Source organism: Oncorhynchus keta, chromosome 1, assembly GCF_023373465.1.
Source record: "Oncorhynchus keta strain PuntledgeMale-10-30-2019 chromosome 1, Oket_V2, whole genome shotgun sequence".
Lineage (NCBI taxonomy): Eukaryota > Metazoa > Chordata > Actinopteri > Salmoniformes > Salmonidae > Oncorhynchus > Oncorhynchus keta.
Window position 1 is genome coordinate 4,926,237 of NC_068421.1, and position 17,650 is coordinate 4,943,886.

Consider the following 17,650-nt stretch of genomic DNA (forward strand, 5'->3'; position numbering starts at 1 on the left):
GGACTGTGGGTTGAGTTATAAGAGATGGACTGTGGGTTGAGGTATAAGAGAGGAACTGTGGGTTGAGGTATAAGATATGGACTGTGGGTTGAGGTATAAGAGAGGAACTGTGGGTTGAGGTATAAGAGATGGACTGTGGGTTGAGGTATAAGAGAGATGGACTGTGGGTTGATGTATAAGAGATGGACTGTGGGTTGAGGTATAAGAGATGGACTGTGGGTTGAGGTATAAGAGGTATAAGAGATGGACTGTGGGTTGAGGTATAAGAGATGGACTGTGGGTTGAGGTATAAGAGAGGGACTGTGGGTTGAGGTATAAGAGATGGACTGTGGGTTGAGGTATAAGAGATGGACTGTGGGTTGAGGTATAAGAGAGGAACTGTGGGTTGAGGTATAAGAGATGGACTGTGGGTTGAGGTTTAAGAGAGGAACTGTGGGTTGAGGTATAAGAGATGGATGGTCTGTGGGTTGAGGTATAAGAGATGGACTGTGGGTTGAGGTATAAGAGAGGAACTGTGGGTTGAGGTATAAGAGATGGACTGTGGGTTGAGGTATAAGAGATAAGGATGGACTGTGGGTTGAGGTATAAGAGAGGAACTGTGGGTTGAGGTATAAGAGATGGACTGTGGGTTGAGGTATAAGAGATGGACTGTGGGTTGAGGTTTAAGAGATGGAACTGTGGGTTGAGGTATAAGAGGTATAAGAGATGGACTGTGGGTTGAGGTATAAGAGATGGACTGTGGGTTGAGGTATAAGAGATGGACTGTGGGTTGAGGTATAAGAGAGGAACTGTGGGTTGAGGTATAAGAGATGGACTGTGGGTTGAGGTATAAGAGGTATAAGAGATGGACTGTGGGTTGAGGTATAAGAGATGGACTGTGGGTTGAGGTATAAGAGATGGACTGTGGGTTGAGGTATAAGAGGTAAAGAGATGGACTGTGGGTTGAGGTATAAGAGACTACTGTGGGTTGAGGTATAAGAGATGGACTGTGGGTTGAGGTATAAGAGATGGACTGTGGGTTGAGGTATAAGAGAGGAACTGTGGGTTGAGGTATAAGAGATGGACTGTGGGTTGAGCTTGAGGTATAAGAGATGGACTGTGGGTTGAGGTATAAGAGATGGACTGTGGGTTGAGGTATAAGAGATGGACTGTGGGTTGAGGTATAAGAGATGGACTGTGGGTTGAGGTATAAGAGATGGACTGTGGGTTGAGGTATAAGAGATGGACTGTGGGTTGAGGTATAAGAGATAAGAGATGGACTGTGGGTTGAGGTATAAGAGATGGACTGTGGGTTGAGGTATAAGAGATGGACTGTGGGTTGAGGTATAAGAGATGGACTGTGGGTTGAGGTATAAGAGATGGACTGTGGGTTGAGGTATAAGAGATGGACTGTGGGTTGAGGTATAAGAGGAAAAGAGTGGGTTGGAGATGGACTGTGGGTTGAGGTATAAGAGATGGACTGTGGGTTGAGGTATAAGAGATGGACTGTGGGTTGAGGTATAAGAGGTATAAGAGATGGACTGTGGGTTGAGGTATAAGAGATGGACTGTGGGTTGAGGTATAAGAGATGGACTGTGGGTTGAGGTATAAGAGAGGAACTGTGGGTTGAGGTATAAGAGGTATAAGAGATGAACTGTGGGTTGAGCTTAAGAGGTATAAGAGATGGACTGTGGGTTGAGGTATAAGAGATGGACTGTGGGTTGAGGTATAAGAGATGGACTGTGGGTTGAGGTATAAGAGATGGAACTGTGGGTTGAGGTATAAGAGATGGACTGTGGGTTGAGGTTTAAGAGATGGACTGTGGGTTGAGGTTTAAGAGATGGACTGTGGGTTGAGGTATAAGAGATGGACTGTGGGTTGAGGTATAAGAGAGGAACTGTGGGTTGAGGTATAAGAGATGGACTGTGGGTTGAGGTATAAGAGATGGATGGACTGTGGGTTGAGGTATAAGAGATGGACTGTGGGTTGAGGTATAAGAGATGGAATGTGGGTTGAGTATAAGAGATGGACTGTGGGTTGAGGTATAAGAGAGGAACTGTGGGTTGAGGTATAAGATATGGACTGTGGGTTGAGGTATAAGAGAGGAACTGTGGGTTGAGGTATAAGAGATGGACTGTGGGTTGAGGTATAAGAGATGGACTGTGGGTTGAGTATAAGAGATGGACTGTGGGTTGAGGTATAAGAGATGGACTGTGGGTTGAGGTATAAGAGGTATAAGAGATGGACTGTGGGTTGAGGTATAAGAGATGGACTGTGGGTTGAGGTATAAGAGATGGACTGTGGGTTGAGGTATAAGAGATGGACTGTGGGTTGAGGTATAAGAGAGGAACTGTGGGTTGAGGTATAAGAGATGGAACTGTGGGTTGAGGTATAAGAGATGGACTGTGGGTTGAGGTTTAAGAGAGGAACTGTGGGTTGAGGAGGTATAAGAGATGGACTGTGGGTTGAGGTATAAGAGATGGACTGTGGGTTGAGGTATAAGAGAGGAACTGTGGGTTGAGGTATAAGAGATGGACTGTGGGAGGTTGAGGTATAAGAGATGGACTGTGGGTTGAGGTATAAGAGATGGACTGTGGGTTGAGGTATAAGAGATGGACTGTGGGTTGAGGTATAAGAGGTATAAGAGATGGACTGTGGGTTGAGGTATAAGAGACGAACTGTGGGTTGAGGTATAAGAGATGGACTGTGGGTTGAGGTATAAGAGATGGACTGTGGGTTGAGGTTTAAGAGAGGAACTGTGGGTTGAGGTTTAAGAGAGGAACTGTGGGTTGAGGTATAAGAGGTATAAGAGATGGACTGTGGGTTGAGGTATAAGAGATGGACTGTGGGTTGAGGTATAAGAGATGGACTGTGGGTTGAGGTATAAGAGATGGACTGTGGGTTGAGGTATAAGAGAGGAACTGTGGGTTGAGGTATAAGAGAGGAACTGTGGGTTGAGGTTTAAGAGATGGACTGTGGGTTGAGGTTTAAGAGATGGACTGTGGGTTGAGGTATAAGAGAGGAACTGTGGGTTGAGGTATAAGAGATGGACTGTGGGTTGAGGTATAAGAGGTATAAGAGATGGACTGTGGGTTGAGGTATAAGAGAGGAACTGTGGGTTGAGGTATAAGAGATGGACTGTGGGTTGAGGTATAAGAGAGGAACTGTGGGTTGAGGTATAAGAGATGGACTGTGGGTTGAGGTATAAGAGAGGAACTGTGGGTTGAGTTATAAGAGATGGACTGTGGGTTGAGGTATAAGAGGTATAAGAGATGGACTGTGGGTTGAGGTATAAGAGATGGACTGTGGGTTGAGGTATAAGAGATGGACTGTGGGTTGAGGTTTAAGAGAGGAACTCTGGGTTGAGGTATAAGAGATGGACTGTGGGTTGAGGTATAAGAGAGGAACTGTGGGTTGAGGTATAAGAGATGGACTGTGGGTTGAGGTATAAGAGAGGAACTGTGGGTTGAGGTATAAGAGATGGACTGTGGGTTGAGGTATAAGAGATGGACTGTGGGTTGAGGTATAAGAGATGGACTGTGGGTTGAGGTATAAGAGATGGACTGTGGGTTGAGGTATAAGAGATGAACTGTGGGTTGAGGTATAAGAGGTATAAGAGATGGACTGTGGGTTGAGGTATAAGAGATGGACTGTGGGTTGAGGTATAAGAGAGGAACTGTGGGTTGAGGTATAAGAGATGGACTGTGGTTTGAGGTATAAGAGATGGACTGTGGGTTGAGGTATAAGAGAGGAACTGTGGGTTGAGGTATAAGAGATGGACTGTGGGTTGAGGTATAAGAGATGGACTGTGGGTTGAGGTATAAGAGGTATAAGAGATGGTCTGTGGGTTGAGGTATAAGAGAGGAACTGTGGGTTGAGGTATAAGAGAGGAACTGTGGGTTGAGGTTTAAGAGATGGACTGTGGGTTGAGGTTTAAGAGATGGACTGTGGGTTGAGGTATAAGAGGTATAAGAGATGGTCTGTGGGTTGAGGTATAAGAGATGGACTGTGGGTTGAGGTATAAGAGAGGAACTGTGGGTTGAGGTATAAGAGATGGACTGTGGGTTGAGGTATAAGAGGTATAAGAGATGGACTGTGGGTTGAGGTATAAGAGATGGACTGTGGGTTGAGGTATAAGAGGTATAAGAGATGGACTGTGGGTTGAGGTATAAGAGATGGACTGTGGGTTGAGGTATAAGAGAGGAACTGTGGGTTGAGGTATAAGAGGTATAAGAGATGAACTGTGGGTTGAGCTTTAAGAGGTATAAGAGATGGACTGTGGGTTGAGGTATAAGAGATGGACTGTGGGTTGAGGTATAAGAGATGGACTGTGGGTTGAGGTATAAGAGATGGACTGTGGGTTGAGGTATAAGAGAGGAACTGTGGGTTGAGGTATAAGAGAGGAACTGTGGGTTGAGGTATAAGAGAGGAACTGTGGGTTGAGGTATAAGAGATGGACTGTGGGTTGAGGTTTAAGAGATGGACTGTGGGTTGAGGTATAAGAGGTATAAGAGATGGACTGTGGGTTGAGGTATAAGAGATGGACTGTGGGTTGAGGTATAAGAGAGGAACTGTGGGTTGAGGTATAAGAGATGGACTGTGGGTTGAGGTATAAGAGATGGACTGTGGGTTGAGGTTTAAGAGAGGAACTCTGGGTTGAGGTATAAGAGGTATAAGAGATGGACTGTGGGTTGAGGTATAAGAGATGGACTGTGGGTTGAGGTATAAGAGATGGACTGTGGGTTGAGGTATAAGAGATGGACTGTGGGTTGAGGTATAAGAGATGGACTGTGGGTTGAGGTATAAGAGAGGAACTGTGGGTTGAGGTATAAGAGAGGAACTGTGGGTTGAGGTATAAGAGATGGACTGTGGGTTGAGGTATAAGAGATGGACTGTGGGTTGAGGTATAAGAGATGGACTGTGGGTTGAGGTATAAGAGATGGACTGTGGGTTGAGGTTTAAGAGATGGACTGTGGGTTGAGGTATAAGAATGGACTGTGGGTTGAGGTATAAGAGGTATAAGAGATGGACTGTGGGTTGAGGTATAAGAGATGGACTGTGGGTTGAGGTATAAGAGATGGACTGTGGGTTGAGGTATAAGAGGTATAAGAGATGGACTGTGGGTTGAGGTATAAGAGATGGACTGTGGGTTGAGGTATAAGAGAGGAACTGTGGGTTGAGGTATAAGAGGTATAAGAGATGAACTGTGGGTTGAGCTTTAAGAGGTATAAGAGATGGACTGTGGGTTGAGGTATAAGAGGTGGACTGTGGGTTGAGGTATAAGAGAGGGACTGTGGGTTGAGGTATAAGAGATGGACTGTGGGTTGAGGTATAAGAGAGGAACTGTGGGTTGAGGTATAAGAGAGGAACTGTGGGTTGAGGTATAAGAGATGGACTGTGGGTTGAGGTATAAGAGATGGACTGTGGGTTGAGGTATAAGAGAGGAACTGTGGGTTGAGGTATAAGAGATGGACTGTGGGTTGAGGTATAAGAGGTATAAGAGATGGACTGTGGGTTGAGGTATAAGAGATGGACTGTGGGTTGAGGTATAAGAGATGGACTGTGGGTTGAGGTATAAGAGAGGAACTGTGGGTTGAGGTATAAGAGATGGACTGTGGGTTGAGGTATAAGAGATGGACTGTGGGTTGAGGTTTAAGAGAGGAACTGTGGGTTGAGGTATAAGAGGTCTAAGAGATGGTCTGTGGGTTGAGGTATAAGAGATGGACTGTGGGTTGAGGTATAAGAGATGGACTGTGGGTTGAGGTATAAGAGATGGACTGTGGGTTGAGGTATAAGAGATGGACTGTGGGTTGAGGTATAAGAGATGGACTGTGGGTTGAGGTTTAAGAGAGGAACTGTGGGTTGAGGTATAAGAGGTATAAGAGATGGTCTGTGGGTTGAGGTATAAGAGATGGACTGTGGGTTGAGGTATAAGAGATGGACTGTGGGTTGAGGTATAAGAGATGGACTGTGGGTTGAGGTATAAGAGATGGACTGTGGGTTGAGGTTTAAGAGAGGAACTGTGGGTTGAGGTATAAGAGAGGAACTGTGGGTTGAGGTATAAGAGATGGACTGTGGGTTGAGGTATAAGAGATGGACTGTGGGTTGAGGTATAAGAGATAAGAGATGGACTGTGGGTTGAGGTATAAGAGATGGACTGTGGGTTGAGGTATAAGAGATGGACTGTGGGTTGAGGTATAAGAGATGGACTGTGGGTTGAGGTATAAGAGATGAGACTGTGGGTTGAGGTATAAGAGATGGACTGTGGGTTGAGGTATAAGAGATGGACTGTGGGTTGAGTTGAGGTATAAGAGATGGACTGTGGGTTGAGGTATAAGAGATGGACTGTGGGTTGAGGTATAAGAGAGGAACTGTGGGTTGAGGTATAAGAGATGGAACTGTGGGTTGAGCTTTAAGAGGTATAAGAGATGGACTGTGGGTTGAGGTATAAGAGATGGACTGTGGGTTGAGGTATAAGAGATGGACTGTGGGTTGAGGTATAAGAGATGGACTGTGGGTTGAGGTATAAGAGATGGACTGTGGGTTGAGGTATAAGAGAGGAACTGTGGGTTGAGGTATAAGAGAGGAACTGTGGGTTGAGGTATAAGAGATGAACTGTGGGTTGAGGTTTAAGAGATGGACTGTGGGTTGAGGTATAAGAGATGGACTGTGGGTTGAGGTATAAGAGATGGACTGTGGGTTGAGGTGTAAGAGATAAGAGATGGACTGTGGGTTGAGGTATAAGAGGTATAAGAGATGGACTGTGGGTTGAGGTATAAGAGATGGACTGTGGGTTGAGGTATAAGAGAGTGGGTTGAGGTATAAGAGATGGACTGTGGGTTGAGGTATAAGAGATGGACTGTGGGTTGAGGTTTAAGAGATGGAACTGTGGGTTGAGGTATAAGAGGTATAAGAGATGGACTGTGGGTTGAGGTATAAGAGATGGACTGTGGGTTGAGGTATAAGAGATGGACTGTGGGTTGAGGTATAAGAGATGGACTGTGGGTTGAGGTATAAGAGATGGACTGTGGGTTGAGGTATAAGAGAGGAACTGTGGGTTGAGGTATGAGAGGAACTGTGGGTTGAGGTTTAAGAGATGGACTGTGGGTTGAGGTTTAAGAGATGGACTGTGGGTTGAGGTTTAAGAGATGGACTGTGGGTTGAGGTATAAGAGATGGACTGTGGGTTGAGGTATAAGAGATGGACTGTGGGTTGAGGTATAAGAGGTGGACTGTGGGTTGAGGTATAAGAGATGGACTGTGGGTTGAGGTATAAGAGATGGACTGTGGGTTGAGGTATAAGAGATGGACTGTGGGTTGAGGTATAAGAGATGGACTGTGGGTTGAGGTATAAGAGATGGACTGTGGGTTGAGGTATAAGAGATGGACTGTGGGTTGAGGTATAAGAGATGGACTGTGGGTTGAGGTTTAAGAGAGGAACTGTGGGTTGAGGTATAAGAGGTATAAGAGATGGACTGTGGGTTGAGGTATAAGAGATGGACTGTGGGTTGAGGTATAAGAGATGGACTGTGGGTTGAGGTTTAAGAGAGGGACTGTGGGTTGAGGTATAAGAGATGGACTGTGGGTTGAGGTATAAGAGATGGACTGTGGGTTGAGGTATAAGAGATGGACTGTGGGTTGAGGTATAAGAGATGGACTGTGGGTTGAGGTATAAGAGTTGGACTGTGGGTTGAGGTTTAAGAGAACTGTGGGTTGATAAAGAGATGAACTGTGGGTTGAGGTATAAGAGTTGGACTGTGGGTTGAGGTTTAAGAGATGGAATGTGGGTTGAGGTATAAGAGATGGACTGTGGGTTGAGGTATAAGAGATGGACTGTGGGTTGAGGTATAAGAGAGGAACTGTGGGTTGAGGTTTAAGAGATGAACTGTGGGTTGAGGTATAAGAGATGGACTGTGGGTTGAGGTATAAGAGATGGACTGTGGGTTGAGGTATAAGAGATGGACTGTGGGTTGAGGTTTAAGAGTTGGACTGTGGGTTGAGGTATAAGAGATGGACTGGGTTGTGGTATAAGAGATGGACTGTGGGTTGAGGTATAAGAGAGGAACTGTGGGTTGAGGTATAAGAGAGGAACTGTGGGTTGAGGTTTAAGAGATGAACTGTGGGTTGAGGTATAAGAGATGGACTGTGGGTTGAGGTATAAGAGATGGACTGTGGGTTGAGGTATAAGAGATGGACTGTGGGTTGAGGTATAAGAGATGAACTGTGGGTTGAGGTATAAGAGGTATAAGAGAGGAACTGGGTTGAGGTATAAGAGATGGACTGTGGATTGAGGTATATGAGATGGACTGGGTTGAGGTATAAGAGGTATAAGAGTTGGACTGTGGGTTGAGGTATAAGAGCTGGACTGTGGGTTGAGGTATAAGAGATGGACTGTGGGTTGAGGTATAAGAGAGGAACTGTGGGTTGAGGTATAAGAGATGGACTGTGGGTTGAGGTATAAGAGATGGACTGTGGGTTGTGGTATAAGAGATGGACTGTGGGTTGAGGTATAAGAGATGGACTGTGGGTTGAGGTATAAGAGATGAACTGTGGGTTGAGGTATAAGAGATGGGCTGTGGGTTGAGGTATAAGAGGTATAAGAGAGGAACTGTGGGTTGAGGTATAAGAGATGGACTGTGGATTGAGGTATAAGAGATGGACTGTGGGTTGAGGTATAAGAGGTATCAGAGTTGGACTGTGGGTTGAGGTATAAGAGTTGGACTGTGGGTTGAGGTATAAGAGATGGACTGTGGGTTGTGGTATAAGAGATGGACTGTGGGTTGAGGTATAAGAGAGGAACTGTGGGTTGAGGTTTAAGAGATGAACTGTGGGTTGAGGTATAAGAGATGGACTGTGGGTTGAGGTATAAGAGATGAACTGTGGGTTGAGGTATAAGAGATGGACTGTGGGTTGAGGTATAAGAGGTATAAGAGTTGGACTGTGGGTTGAGGTTTAAGAGATGGACTGTGGGTTGAGGTATAAGAGAGGAACTGTGGGTTGAGGTATAAGAGATGGACTGTGGGTTGAGGTATAAGAGGTATAAGAGATGGACTGTGGGTTGAGGTATAAGAGAGGAACTGTGGGTTGAGGTTTAAGAGAGGAACTGTGGGTTGAGGTTTAAGAGAGGAACTGTGGGTTGAGGTATAAGAGAGGGACTGTGGGTTGAGGTATAAGAGATGGACTGTGGGTTGAGGTATAAGAGATGGACTGTGGGTTGAGGTTTAAGAGATGGACTGTGGGTTGAGGTATAAGAGAGGAACTGTGGGTTGAGGTATAAGAGATGGACTGTGGGTTGAGGTGTAAGAGATAAGAGATGGACTGTGGGTTGAGGTATAAGAGGTATAAGAGATGGACTGTGGGTTGAGGTATAAGAGATGGACTGTGGGTTGAGGTATAAGAGAGGAACTGTGGGTTGAGGTATAAGAGATGGACTGTGGGTTGAGGTATAAGAGATGGACTGTGGGTTGAGGTTTAAGAGAGGAACTGTGGGTTGAGGTATAAGAGGTATAAGAGATGGTCTGTGGGTTGAGGTATAAGAGATGGACTGTGGGTTGAGGTATACGAGATGGACTGTGGGTTGAGGTATAAGAGATGGACTGTGGGTTGAGGTATAAGAGATGGACTGTGGGTTGAGGTATAAGAGAGGAACTGTGGGTTGAGGTATAAGAGGAACTGTGGGTTGAGGTTTAAGAGATGGACTGTGGGTTGAGGTATAAGAGATGGACTGTGGGTTGAGGTTTAAGAGATGGACTGTGGGTTGAGGTATAAGAGAGGAACTGTGGGTTGAGGTGTAAGAGATGGACTGTGGGTTGAGGTATAAGAGGTATAAGAGATGGACTGTGGGTTGAGGTATAAGATATGGACTGTGGGTTGAGGTATAAGAGATGGACTGTGGGTTGAGGTATAAGAGATGGACTGTGGGTTGAGGTATAAGAGAGGAACTGTGGGTTGAGGTATAAGAGATGGACTGTGGGTTGAGGTATAAGAGATGGACTGTGGGTTGAGGTATAAGAGATGGACTGTGGGTTGAGGTTTAAGAGAGGAACTCTGGGTTGAGGTATAAGAGGTATAAGAGATGGACTGTGGGTTGAGGTAGAGATGGACTGTGGGTTGAGGTTTAAGAGAGGAACTGTGGGTTGAGGTATAAGAGGTATAAGAGATGGACTGTGGGTTGAGGTATAAGAGATGGACTGTGGGTTGAGGTATAAGAGATGGACTGTGGGTTGAGGTATAAGAGATGGACTGTGGGTTGAGGTATAAGAGATGGACTGTGGGTTGAGGTTTAAGAGAGGAACTGTGGGTTGAGGTATAAGAGGTATAAGAGATGAACTGTGGGTTGAGGTATAAGAGTTGGACTGTGGGTTGAGGTTTAAGAGATGGAATGTGGGTTGAGGTATAAGAGATGGACTGTGGGTTGTGGTATAAGAGATGGACTGTGGGTTGAGGTATAAGAGAGGAACTGTGGGTTGAGGTTTAAGAGATGAACTGTGGGTTGAGGTATAAGAGATGGACTGTGGGTTGAGGTATAAGAGATGGACTGTGGGTTGAGGTATAAGAGATGGACTGTGGGTTGAGGTTTAAGAGTTGGACTGTGGGTTGAGGTATAAGAGATGGACTGGGTTGTGGTATAAGAGATGGACTGTGGGTTGAGGTATAAGAGAGGAACTGTGGGTTGAGGTATAAGAGAGGAACTGTGGGTTGAGGTTTAAGAGATGAACTGTGGGTTGAGGTATAAGAGATGGACTGTGGGTTGAGGTATAAGAGATGGACTGTGGGTTGAGGTATAAGAGATGGACTGTGGGTTGAGGTATAAGAGATGAACTGTGGGTTGAGGTATAAGAGGTATAAGAGAGGAACTGGGTTGAGGTATAAGAGATGGACTGTGGATTGAGGTATATGAGATGGACTGGGTTGAGGTATAAGAGGTATAAGAGTTGGACTGTGGGTTGAGGTATAAGAGCTGGACTGTGGGTTGAGGTATAAGAGATGGACTGTGGGTTGAGGTATAAGAGAGGAACTGTGGGTTGAGGTATAAGAGATGGACTGTGGGTTGAGGTATAAGAGATGGACTGTGGGTTGTGGTATAAGAGATGGACTGTGGGTTGAGGTATAAGAGATGGACTGTGGGTTGAGGTATAAGAGATGAACTGTGGGTTGAGGTATAAGAGATGGGCTGTGGGTTGAGGTATAAGAGGTATAAGAGAGGAACTGTGGGTTGAGGTATAAGAGATGGACTGTGGATTGAGGTATAAGAGATGGACTGTGGGTTGAGGTATAAGAGGTATCAGAGTTGGACTGTGGGTTGAGGTATAAGAGTTGGACTGTGGGTTGAGGTATAAGAGATGGACTGTGGGTTGTGGTATAAGAGATGGACTGTGGGTTGAGGTATAAGAGAGGAACTGTGGGTTGAGGTATAAGAGAGGAACTGTGGGTTGAGGTATAAGAGATGGACTGTGGGTTGAGGTATAAGAGATGGACTGTGGGTTGAGGTATAAGAGATGAACTGTGGGTTGAGGTATAAGAGGTATAAGAGTTGGACTGTGGGTTGAGGTTTAAGAGATGGACTGTGGGTTGAGGTATAAGAGAGGAACTGTGGGTTGAGGTATAAGAGATGGACTGTGGGTTGAGGTATAAGAGGTATAAGAGATGGACTGTGGGTTGAGGTATAAGAGACGGACTGTGGGTTGAGGTATAAGAGACGAACTGTGGGTTGAGGTTTAAGAGAGGAACTGTGGGTTGAGGTATAAGAGAGGATCTGTGGGTTGAGGTATAAGAGATGGACTGTGGGTTGAGGTATAAGAGGTATAAGAGAGGAACTGTGGGTTGAGGTATAAGAGAGGAACTGTGGGTTGAGGTATAAGAGAGGAACTGTGGGTTGAGGTATAAGAGATGGACTGTGGGTTGAGGTATAAGAGATGGACTGTGGGTTGAGGTTTAAGAGAGGAACTGTGGGTTGAGGTATAAGAGGATCTGTGGGTTGAGGTATAAGAGATGGACTGTGGGTTGAGGTATAAGAGGTATAAGAGAGGAACTGTGGGTTGAGGTATAAGAGAGGAACTGTGGGTTGAGGTATAAGAGATGGACTGTGGGTTGAGGTATAAGAGGTATAAGAGAGGAACTGTGGGTTGAGGTATAAGAGATGGACTGTGGGTTGAGGTATAAGAGATGGACTGTGGGTTGAGGTATAAGAGATGAACTGTGGGTTGAGGTATAAGAGGTATAAGAGAGGAACTGTGGGTTGAGGTATAAGAGATGGACTGTGGATTGAGGTATAAGAGATGGACTGTGGGTTGAGGTATAAGAGGTATAAGAGTTGGACTGTGGGTTGAGGTATAAGAGATGGACTTTGGGTTGTGGTATAAGAGATGGACTGTGGGTTGAGGTATAAGAGAGGAACTGTGGGTTGAGGTTTAAGAGATGAACTGTGGGTTGAGGTATAAGAGATGGACTGTGGGTTGAGGTATAAGAGATGGACTGTGGGTTGAGGTATAAGAGATGAACTGTGGGTTGAGGTATAAGAGATGGACTGTGGGTTGAGGTATAAGAGGTATAAGAGAGGAACTGTGGGTTGAGGTATAAGAGATGGACTGTGGGTTGAGGTATAAGAGATGGACTGTGGGTTGAGGTATAAGAGATGGACTGTGGGTTGAGGTATAAGAGATGGACTGTGGGGTGAGGTATAAGAGAGGAACTGTGGGTTGAGGTATAAGAGATGAACTGTGGGTTGAGGTATAAGAGATGGACTGTGGGTTGAGGTATAAGAGGTATAAGAGAGGAACTGTGGGTTGAGGTATAAGAGAGGAACTGTGGGTTGAGGTATAAGAGACGAACTGTGGGTTGAGGTATAAGAGACGGACTGTGGGTTGAGGTATAAGAGATGGACTGTGGGTTGAGGTATAAGAGGTATTAGAGTTGGACTGTGGGTTGAGGTATAAGAGAGGAACTGTGGGTTGAGGTATAAGAGAGGAACTGTGGGTTGAGGTATAAGAGATGGACTGTGGGTTGAGGTATAAGAGATGGACTGTGGGTTGAGGTATAAGAGAGGAACTGTGGGTTGAGGTATAAGAGATGGACTGTGGGTTGAGGTATAAGAGGTATAAGAGATGGACTGTGGGTTGAGGTATAAGAGATGGACTGTGGGTTGAGGTATAAGAGATGGACTGTGGGTTGAGGTATAAGAGAGGAACTGTGGGTTGAGGTATAAGAGAGGAACTGTGGGTTGAGGTATAAGAGATGGACTGTGGGTTGAGGTATAAGAGATGGACTGTGGGTTGAGGTTTAAGAGAGGAACTGTGGGTTGAGGTATAAGAGAGGAACTGTGGGTTGAGGTATAAGAGATGGACTGTGGGTTGAGGTTTAAGAGAGGAACTGTGGGTTGAGGTATAAGAGAGGAACTGTGGGTTGAGGTATAAGAGAGGAACTGTGGGTTGAGGTATAAGAGAGGAACTGTGGGTTGAGGTATAAGAGATGGACTGTGGGTTGAGGTATAAGAGATGAACTGTGGGTTGAGGTATAAGAGGTATAAGAGAGGAACTGTGGGTTGAGGTATAAGAGATGGACTGTGGATTGAGGTATAAGAGATGGACTGTGGGTTGAGGTATAAGAGGTATAAGAGTTGGACTGTGGGTTGAGGTATAAGAGATGGACTTTGGGTTGTGGTATAAGAGATGGACTGTGGGTTGAGGTATAAGAGAGGAACTGTGGGTTGAGGTTTAAGAGATGAACTGTGGGTTGAGGTATAAGAGATGGACTGTGGGTTGAGGTATAAGAGATGGACTGTGGGTTGAGGTATAAGAGATGAACTGTGGGTTGAGGTATAAGAGATGGACTGTGGGTTGAGGTATAAGAGGTATAAGAGAGGAACTGTGGGTTGAGGTATAAGAGATGGACTGTGGATTGAGGTATAAGAGATGGACTGTGGGTTGAGGTATAAGAGATGGACTGTGGGTTGAGGTATAAGAGATGAACTGTGGGTTGAGGTATAAGAGATGAACTGTGGGTTGAGGTATAAGAGATGGACTGTGGGTTGAGGTATAAGAGGTATAAGAGAGGAACTGTGGGTTGAGGTATAAGAGACGAACTGTGGGTTGAGGTATAAGAGACGAACTGTGGGTTGAGGTATAAGAGACGGACTGTGGGTTGAGGTATAAGAGATGAACTGTGGGTTGAGGTATAAGAGATGAACTGTGGGTTGAGGTATAAGAGGTATAAGAGTTGGACTGTGGGTTGAGGTATAAGAGAGGAACTGTGGGTTGAGGTATAAGAGAGGAACTGTGGGTTGAGGTATAAGAGATGGACTGTGGGTTGAGGTATAAGAGATGGACTGTGGGTTGAGGTATAAGAGAGGAACTGTGGGTTGAGTTATAAGAGATGGACTGTGGGTTGAGGTATAAGAGGTATAAGAGATGGACTGTGGGTTGAGGTATAAGAGATGGACTGTGGGTTGAGGTATAAGAGATGGACTGTGGGTTGAGGTATAAGAGACGAACTGTGGGTTGAGGTATAAGAGACGAACTGTGGGTTGAGGTATAAGAGATGGACTGTGGGTTGAGGTATAAGAGATGGACTGTGGGTTGAGGTATAAGAGATGGACTGTGGGTTGAGGTATAAGAGGTATAAGAGATGGACTGTGGGTTGAGGTATAAGAGATGGACTGTGGGTTGAGGTATAAGAGATGGACTGTGGGTTGAGGTATAAGAGATGGACTGTGGGTTGAGGTATAAGAGGTATAAGAGATGAACTGTGGGTTGAGGTATAAGAGGTATAAGAGTTGGACTGTGGGTTGAGGTATAAGAGATGGACTGTGGGTTGAGGTATAAGAGATGGACTGTGGGTTGAGGTATAAGAGGTATAAGAGATGAACTGTGGGTTGAGGTATAAGAGGTATAAGAGTTGGACTGTGGGTTGAGGTTTAAGAGATTGACTGTGGGTTGAGGTATAAGAGATGGACTGTGGGTTGAGGTTTAAGAGTTGGACTGTGGGTTGAGGTATAAGAGATGGACTGTGGGTTGTGGTATAAGAGATGGACTGTGGGTTGAGGTATAAGAGAGGAACTGTGGGTTGAGGTTTAAGAGATGAACTGTGGGTTGAGGTATAAGAGATGGACTGTGGGTTGAGGTATAAGAGATGGACTATGGGTTGAGGTATAAGAGATGGACTGTGGGTTGAGGTATAAGAGGTATAAGAGAGGAACTGTGGGTTGAGGTATAAGAGATGGACTGTGGGTTGAGGTATAAGAGATGGACTGTGGGTTGAGGTATAAGAGATGAACTGTGGGTTGAGGTATAAGAGATGGACTGTGGGTTGAGGTATAAGAGGTATAAGAGAGGAACTGTGGGTTGAGGTATAAGAGATGGACTGTGGGTTGAGGTATAAGAGGTGGACTGTGGGTTGAGGTATAAGAGATGGACTGTGGGTTGAGGTATAAGAGGTATAAGAGAGGAACTGTGGGTTGAGGTATAAGAGGTATAAGAGTTGGGCTGTGGGTTGAGGTATAAGAGATGGACTGTGGGTTGAGGTATAAGAGTTGGACTGTGGGTTGAGGTATAAGAGGTATAAGAGATGGACTGTGGGTTGAGGTATAAGAGATGGACTGTGGGTTGAGGTATAAGAGATGGACTGTGGGTTGAGGTATAAGAGAGGAACTGTGGGTTGAGGTATAAGAGATGGACTGTGGGTTGAGGTATAAGAGATGGACTGTGGGTTGAGGTTTAAGAGATGGACTGTGGGTTGAGGTATAAGAGATGGACTGTGGGTTGAGGTATAAGAGATGGACTGTGGGTTGAGGTATAAGAGATGGACTGTGGGTTGAGGTATAAGAGATGGACTGTGGGTTGAGGTATAAGAGATGGACTGTGGGTTGAGGTATAGGAGATGAACTGTGGGTTGAGGTATAAGAGGTATAAGAGTTGGACTGTGGGTTGAGGTATAAGAGATGGACTGTGGGTTGAGGTATAAGAGAGGAACTGTGGGTTGAGGTATAAGAGGTATAAGAGTTGGACTGTGGGTTGAGGTTTAAGAGATGGACTGTGGGTTGAGGTATAAGAGATGGACTGTGGTTTGAGGTATAAGAGAGGAACTGTGGGTTGAGGTATAAGAGATGAACTGTGGGTTGAGGTATAAGATGTATAAGAGTTGGACTGTGGGTTGAGGTTTAAGAGATGGACTGTGGGTTGAGGTATAAGAGAGGAACTGTGGGTTGAGGTATAAGATATGGACTGTGGGTTGAGGTATAAGAGATGGCGACAGAGGAGAGAAATGCCGTGAAGATGTTGGGGACCAGTCTTCCCTGAGTGGTGAGATAAAGAAGTTTGAGGGTTTTGTAAAGCCTGTAATGGAACATTGTAGAGTTGAGGTGTTTCTGCTGAACTCATTGTCCTATTTAGCCTGGGTCCCTGAGAGACCCTTGTTGTTGAACTCATTGTCCTATTTAGCCTGGGTCCCTGAGACCCTTGTTGTTGAACTCATTGTCCTATTTAGCCTGGGTCCCTGAGAGACCCTTGTTGTTGAACTCATTGTCCTATTTAGCCTGGGTCCCTGAGAGACCCTTGTTGTTGAACTCATTGTCCTATTTAGCCTGGGTCCCTGAGAGACCCTTGTTGTTGAACTCATTGTCCTATTTAGCCTGGGTCCCTGAGAGACCCTTGTTGTTGAACTCATTGTCCTATTTAGCCTGGGACCCTGAGAGACCCTTGTTGTTGAACTCATTGTCCTATTTAGCCTGGGTCCCTGAGAGACCCTTGTTGTTGAACTCATTGTCCTATTTAGCCTGGGTCCCTGAGACCCTTGTTGTTGAACTCATTGTCCTATTTAGCCTGGGTCCCTGAGAGACCCTTGTTGTTGAACTCATTGTCCTATTTAGCCTGGGTCCCTGAGAGACCCTTGTTGTTGAACTCATTGTCCTATTTAGCCTGGGTCCCTGAGAGACCCTTGTTGTTGAACTCCTTGTCCTATTTAGCCTGGGACCCTGAGAGACCCTTGTTGTTGAACTCATTGTCCTATTTAGCCTGGGTCCCTGAGAGACCCTTGTTGTTGAACCTATTGTCCTATTTAGCCTGGGTCCCTGAGAGACCCTTGTTGTTGAACTCATTGTCCTATTTAGCCTGGGTCCCTTAGAGACCCTTGTTGTTGAACCTATTGTCCTATTTAGCCTGGGTCCCTGAGAGACCCTTGTTGTTGAACCTATTGTCCTATTTAGCCTGGGTCCCTGAGACCCTTGTTGTTGAACCTATTGTCCTATTTAGCCTGGGTCCCTTAGAGACCCTTGTTGTTGAACTCATTGTCCTATTTAGCCTGGGACCCTGAGAGACCCTTGTTGTTGAACTCATTGTCCTATTTAGCCTGGGTCCCTGAGAGACCCTTGTTGTTGAACTCATTGTCCTATTTAGCCTCGGTCCCTGAGACCCTTGTTGTTGAACTCATTGTCCTATTTAGCCTCGGTCCCTGAGACCCTTGTTGTTGAACTCATTGTCCTATTTAGCCTGGGTCCCTGAGACCCTTGTTGTTGAACTCATTGTCCTATTTAGCCTGGGTCCCTGAGAGACCCTTGTTGTTGAACTCATTGTCCTATTTAGCCTGGGTCCCTGAGAGACCCTTGTTGTTGAACTCATTGTCCTATTTAGCCTGGGTCCCTGAGAGACCGTTATTGTTGCCGCTATTTTAGTCAACATCTG

At 45.5% G+C, this 17,650-nt stretch overlaps 1 long non-coding RNA gene across 1 annotated transcript; it reads left to right on the forward strand.

Moving 5' to 3' along the window:
- Positions 1 to 5,217: 5,217 nt before the first annotated feature.
- On the forward strand, positions 5,218 to 16,858 carry LOC127908092 (uncharacterized). Its single transcript, XR_008066207.1, has 6 exons — positions 5,218 to 5,412; positions 9,741 to 10,009; positions 14,375 to 14,504; positions 15,687 to 15,955; positions 16,017 to 16,042; positions 16,130 to 16,858. It is a non-coding gene; the product is annotated as an uncharacterized LOC127908092 (long non-coding RNA).
- The last annotated feature ends 792 nt before the right edge of the window (positions 16,859 to 17,650 follow it).